The sequence below is a fragment of the Phascolarctos cinereus genome, unplaced genomic scaffold (assembly GCF_003287225.1).
Source record: "Phascolarctos cinereus isolate Bilbo 61053 unplaced genomic scaffold, phaCin_HiC Scaffold_2;HRSCAF=192, whole genome shotgun sequence".
NCBI classification, from domain to species: Eukaryota; Metazoa; Chordata; class Mammalia; order Diprotodontia; family Phascolarctidae; genus Phascolarctos; species Phascolarctos cinereus.
Window position 1 is genome coordinate 155,867,872 of NW_027555625.1, and position 7,228 is coordinate 155,875,099.

The window sequence follows — 7,228 nt, forward strand, 5'->3', positions numbered from 1 at the left end:
ATGAAAGTCCATATACCCTGTCAAAGGCTCTCAGGCAAATAGAGGTAGTTTGGCCATCATGCATCCTTTAACATACCTATGTGTGACATACATTGTGCTAATGCACAAGTCCACCCTTGAGTATGCTTGAGAAAACAAAGGTCTATACAAAACTAGGCTTCACAGAGTAAGAGGGAAAAAACAACCAACCAGAAACATTTTTAGCAAGGAGCAAGATCCACACTTGAAATGTAACCTAGGAAAAGAGAAAAGTACCTTCTTTGGAACTCTTCATCTTGCTTTCCTTCCCCAGGAAACTTATCATTGTGAAATCTCATTGAAACTGTCTAGCACTCATGTGTCATCAGATCCTCTGGCTCTCTGACTGGACCCATGGACTCCAGGGCTTCTAGTTAAAGACCAGCCTTGGGGGCAGCTAGGTGGCAGAGTGGGTAGAACACTGGCTCTGGAGTCAGGAGGACCTGAGTTCAAATCTGGATTCAGACACATGATACTCACTAGCTATGTGACCCCGGGCAAGTCACTTAACCCCGATTGCCTCACACACAGTTTTTCAGCCCATTTCCCACCAGCTACAAGACTTTTAGATTTCTTTGGAACTCTTCATCGTGCCCCAACACTGGGTACCTTCCCCTTCACCCTGTTTAGCTTCCTTTTGTGTGTTACCTCCTCCCATTAGATTGTAAGCTCCTTGAGGGCAGGGACTGTTTTTGTTTGTATCCCCAGCAGTTATCAGAGTGCCTGGAACATAGTAGGCATTTAATAAGTATTTATTGACTGACTTACTGACAACAAGACAACAGTTGGGGATTATGACCAAAATCTAGGGAAATATAGGGCCTCAACTGTGGACATTCCTCAAAAATGTTATCTTAACAACTTATTTAATAAAATGCAATGCTCAGGATACTCTAGAGGAAGTTGAGTTATATTGTGTTACTCTGGAAAATACAACCAGTTATTTCTTCCAGGCTTATAGGAAAAATTGGTCAAGATCAATATGGTTCAATTCTATTCAGCAATTATTAAGTTCCTCTATGTACAAAGCATTATTATCTTCTGGGTATGGAAAAATGAAAAACAGAATAATGACTGATCTCCAGGAGTTTATCATCTAGCAAGAGAATGAATCAATCACCAAGCATTCATTAAGCATTTATTAAGTGCCAAGTGCTAGGAATACAAATATAATGAATGAAATAATCTCAATATCAAGGAACTTACATTCCAATGGTGAAAACAAATACATATATAAAGATGATATATACCCCAATAATTATGATACAAGTTCAAATACAACTAAATGGGTAAGAATAGTCAATCACAGAGATTTGAGGAGAAAGGATCATTTCTAGCTGAGGGGCTGGGATATTGTACCCAAACTCTCCTTGAAAGAAGAGAATATTGATAGGTAGAGATTGGTAGGAAGTATCTAGTGGAATGCCTCATCTTAGGCAAATGTTTACCAGAGAAGCAGTATGGTATAGTGGGTAGAGATCTGGCCTCTCTTATATACTGGTTCCATGATCCTTAGCAAGTTATTTAACTTTCCATTGCTCCAGGATAATTGCATGAAGACAAATTTAGCGTTGGTGGCAGGAGAAACTTTCTAATAACTAAAACTATCCAAAAGTGAAATGGGATGCCTTGGGATGTAGTGGGTGACTAAATGTAGTGATTGACTTTGGACTTATTCTCCCAGACCAAGGCTAGCTACATTTTCTTCCTCAAGGTGAAGGGTCAGGAATGATTCTAACGCCATTAGCTCAAGCCACTATTCTGGTATGTTCCTCTCACTGTAAAATGCCAGTGATTAGTGCTTCAGTTCCATTTAACCAATCATCACCAATTAGCTTTTATAAAGGGATATTTACTTTGAAAACATAGCAAGAACAGAAGTTACCAAAAAATTTCCCCTAACACCTTAGGGTACATTCCTCCCTATGTAACTTTGGTCCCTAGGGATACTGGGCTGAGATTTAATGTAATCTCTATACAAGATTTGCCCTCACCAAGGTCACTTCCAAATGTCGTATTGCTGATGGATAAATATGCATCTTTAATAGTCTGCTTAATGACATAAAAGAGTCAGAGAAGTCTTTTAGGGTAGGAGACAACTGGCAAGCAAATAGGATCCAGTAGAAAAGGAGAGATTGCAGATAAGGGGCAGATGCAAAATTGGAAGGATATTGGAGAACAAAGGTTCATATTAGTGGTAGAGGAGTTAGTATTGGCAAGAAGTGAGGCTGCTTCCTTTTCTTGGTCTAAATGCAAGGAGACAACAGGAGCCTACAAAAAGAATCTCAGCTTTTTTACCTTCCATTTTCTGAGAATTTACAGCTACTTCCGTATGAATCATTGTAAAACTTTAGAGGACAAGAGTCTCCTAGATTCTTACCTCACCCCTGAGTAATATTGACTATTTTCCTGAAGAACTTAGTGGTACTCCAGAACAAATTTCAATTACTAATGGATTTCAATGGTCTAAACAAATACTCACCCAATTATCCGACCCAGCACTTTGCCTCTCTTCCTTCCAAGTGCTCTCTCTGTTCCTCCCTACAACTCTCCCAATAGTCAAGAAGATTGAATGTAGGGAAAGCAGCAAGACTCAATCACTTTCATTTTCATGTGTGGCATATGTATACATACAGCACATATAATACTTTTTAGGGCAAGTCCAGATTCACCATCACCAATATCAAATATTGACTAAGCAGCTACTATATTCAAGATACTGTACTATGTATTAGGGGACAGCAGGATGAATAAATATGACTCCCTGTCTTCAAGGAATGAACAGTCTAATTAGAGAGAGAACATAGATACAGCATGTAAGTAACAATATAAGATAGGAAATGTTACAAGATTCCAAATGAATGATACAGAGCAGTGGTACTCCACATTTTCTATCAATGGATCTACTTTTCAGTGCTGGAAGAGGGTAAAGATTCATGAGGTGAGTGAGTAGTTCTGTGCAAAGGGCTGATAGACAGGTGGGCATAGTAAAGGAAGTATATTGATACTAAGCATGGTAGTACACATTTTTATCTCAGCATCCCTTATCTTTATTGATTTGGCTGCCATGAAAAGGTTTTAAAATATGCCTCCCTCCCCATCAGAAGTAAAGATTTGGTAATTTATTCTGTAGGTAAAGGAAAACCACTGAAAAGTTGTGAGCAAAAGGAATGAGGAATGCAAAGCAGTGTTTTAGAAAAGTTAATTTGGCAATAGTATAAGATAGGTTGGAGGGAAAGCAAGACAGAGAGACCGGAGAGGAAGGTGTTGCAGAAACTCAGATAAAAGATACTGAAGGCCTTGATTTGGATGGTGGCATTGAAAATGGAAAGAAAAAGACAGATGTGAGACAAATGATAAAGAAAGAATCTACAAGATGAGTTAACAGATTGGATGTGGAGGAAATGGTGTAAGGGAACTCAAAACCTAGGAGAGTGTGTTACCAGCCAATTATAAAGGTAGAGATGCAGTCCAAGTGGATGGAACATATTACATTTTATTCTGGCTCAAATTAATTTTCATAGTGTATTTCCAACCCTAACAGATAGTTGTCTCAGACAAAGAGCTACAATTCAGTTCTAGAGCAAGGGAGATAAAGAAAAGACTTAAGGAGAAAGGGTTTCTGTGTAATCTTAGTGTGTTGGCAGTCTGCTGGCAGTTCAGCAGTCCTTTTCCTGGGTATGGTGGCATATAGCCTTTGGCTATGACTAAAGAGTTGTCAGTCTACCCTTATTAGGGAGGGGTTTTCTAGTTCACCTTACCCAGCAGAGGGGAGGTGGAATGATCAATAGTGAGTCCTAAAGACTCTAACTTAAGCTCAAAATCTTGGTAGCAAGTAAAAATTTCACAACCACATGCGCAATGACACAATATTTAGAAGCAACCATGTACCCTAGGGAACAGCACCTGGCAGGAATGTGCCCAATACAGAGCAGGAGACCTGCAGAACATCACCCAATGGATATTTTTACTTTGTTCAATTAATATTTTAAAAACATGTATACAACTTGTTATGATACCACCATGATTCCAAATAAAAATTTCCTTCTGAATAAATAAATAGATAACGCCAAGTCAGGTCAAGAAGAAGCAGTGAGATGTTAACACTAGAAGAAATCACCAGCCCTCCAGTGCTGAAGATGTGAATAGCGCATCCTCAAATGTGTTCTTGTCACATATATTCTCTAATATGTACCTTCCTCATATGTCATCCTTATACATGTCCACTTTTACTGATAGTATGTGGGAGGGTTACAGAGGAAAACTTCTATGACTACTTAAAAAAAAAAGACTAAGCTGATTGGCTGGGGGGGGAGCCAAGATGTCAGAATGAAAGCAGTGACTTGCTTGAGCTCTCCCCCAAACCCCTTCAAATACCTATAAAAATGGCTCTAACCAAATTTTAAAGCAGCAGAACCCACAAAAAGACAGAGTGAAACAAATTTCCAGCCCAAGACAGCCTGGATGATTGATCAGAAAGGTATATCTTGCTGGGCTTGAAGAGGAGAGCAGTTTGGCATGGGCGCGCAGGCTGTGGTACACCTGTAGCAGGCCCCAGAGGACTGAATCACAGGCAGCTGAGGTGGTTTCTAGACCTCTCAACCCACCAACACCAAAGACAACTTAGAAAGTCAGTGGGAAAGGTCTGTTTCTGCGTTGCTGAGAGAGGAGCGTGGGGTCTCAGCTCCAGTTCCCAAGAGTGAGGCCCTGGTGGGGCAGCTGCCTCCTGAGCTTGCAGCCCACAGACTAAGGGGGAATCTAGTGGCTGATCAGAGAGGGATTTCAGGGATCTCTTTGCCAGTGCTAAGGTAGGAATCTTTTGCTTTGCCCATGCTTGGCTCTGGGTCACAGTTCTGGGCAGTTGTCCTGGGGTGAGGAGGAGCGCTGGTGTGGTGGAGCTTGTAGTGGTAGTGCAGAGAAAATTCTCCTCATAGTTCCAAGACAGAAAAGAGCGCTTGTGGTCACTCATAGACCACAGTACAGGCTGCAAAAGGAGTAAACACCTCACCCCTTATCATACCACCTTGGAAGAACCGAAAATTTACAGGTCCCTGGTAAATCTCTGAAAACAGCTATACAAACCCCCAAAGCTTGGGACAGTACATTCTCCACATTGGAAGCAGACTCTTACCCCTAACAAAGAGTTTAAAACTCAAGTAATTGGCTGGGATCATGAGCAAGCAGCGCAAAAAGAGTCAGACTATATTATCTTACTTTGGTGACAAAGAAGATCAAAATATACAACCAGAAGACAACAAAGTCAAAGCTCCCACATCCAAAGCCTTCAAGAAAAATATAAATCAGTCCCAGGCCTTGGAAGAGCTCAAAAGGGATTTTAAGAAGCAAGTAAGAGAAGTAGAGGAATAACTGGGAAGAGAAATGAGTGTGATGCAAGAAAACCATGAAAAACAAGTCAACAGCTTGCTAAAGGAGACCCAAAAAATACTGAAGAAAATAACACCTTAAAAAAATAGCCTAACCCAAATGGCAAAAGAGGTCCAAAAAGCCAATGAGGAGAAGAATGCCCTAAAAAGCAAAATTGGCCAAATGGAAAAGGAAGTCCAAAAGATTACTGAAGAAAATACTTCCTTAAAAATTAGAATAGAGCAATTGGAAGCTAGTGACTTTATGACAAATCAAGACACTGTAAAACAAATCCAAAAGAATGAAAAATTAAGAAAACAATGTGAAATATCTCATTGGAAAAACAACTGACCTGGAAAATAGATCCAGGAGAGAGAATTTAAAAATTATTGGACTATCTGAAAGCCATGATCAAAAAAAGAGCCTAGACATCATCTTTCAAGAAATTATCAAGGAAAACTGCCCTGATATTTTAGAACCAGAGGGCAAAATGGAAATTGAAAGAATCCACCAATCTCTTCCTGAAAGATATGATCAAAGGAAAACTCCTAGGAATATTATAGCCAAATTCCAGAGTTCCCAGGTCAAGGAAAAAATATTACAAGGAGCCAGAAAGAAACAATTCAAGTATTGTGGAAACACAAGCAGGATAACACAAGATGGACCCCAGGGCATGGGATATAGGATTACAACCAAGAATCACCTACCCAGCAAAACTGAGTATAATCCTTCAGGGGAAAAAATGGTCATTAGAGGACTTTCAAGCATTCTTGATGAAAAGACCAGAACTGAATAGAAAATTTGATTTTCAAATACAAGACTCAAGTGGAACACAAAGAGGTAAACAGGAAAGAGAAATCATAAGAGACTTATTAAGGTTGAAATATTTACATTCCTGCACGGAAAGAGGATATTTATAACCCATAAGACCTTTGTCAGTATTAGGGTAGTTTTAACTGGTTTCAGATAGCTTCAGTCCGTTTGAACTGGTTTTGGCCAGTTTGAACTGGTTTTGGCCAGTTGTAACTGGCTTTTGCTGTTTAAACTGTGAAACTTTTAAAGTGAGTTTGAACTGGGTTTTTCCCCCCATTTAAAACTGTTTTTTGCTCATTTTGAACTGCCTTGAACTGTTTTTTGTCATTTCAAATTATTTTTTTCTGTTTTGAACATTTTTTTTCTTGTTTTAATTTTTTTGCCATTTTTCACAGTTTTATACGGATTTTACCATTTTGAATTTTTTCTTTTCAAGCTGGTCTTTTCCATTTTGGTTTGTGTTAGTTTTGGCTGGTTTAAACTGGTTTTGGTCAGTTTGAGCCAGTTTGGGTTGGTTCAAATTGGTTTTGTCTGGTTTGAAGTAGTTTTGGCCAGTTTGAACTCATTTCAGCCAGTTTGAACCAGTTTTCAGCAGATTTGAACTGGTTTTGGCTGGTTTGGGCTGGTTTAAGTCAGTTTCATCCAGCTTGAACTGGTTTCAGTCGGTTTGAACTGCTTTCAGCTGGTTTTGGCCAGTTTAAACCAGTTTCAGTTTGTTTGAACCAGTATAAACCAGTTTGAACTGGTTTTAGCTGGTTTGAACAGGTCTTGACCAGTTTAGGCCAGTTTGAACTGGTTTGGAACAGTCTGAACCAGTTTTAGCCAGTTTAAACCAGTTCAGCCAGTTTGAACGAATTTCATCCAGTTTGGACTGGTTTGAACCAATTAAAAATGGTTTTGGCCACTTTGAACTGGTTTTGTCTGGTGTGAACTGGTATTGGCCAGTTTTGAACCTGTTTTGACTGGTTTGAACTGGTTTTAATGGATTTTGGCTGGTTTTTGGCTGGTTTTTGGCTGGTTTGAACAGGTTTTA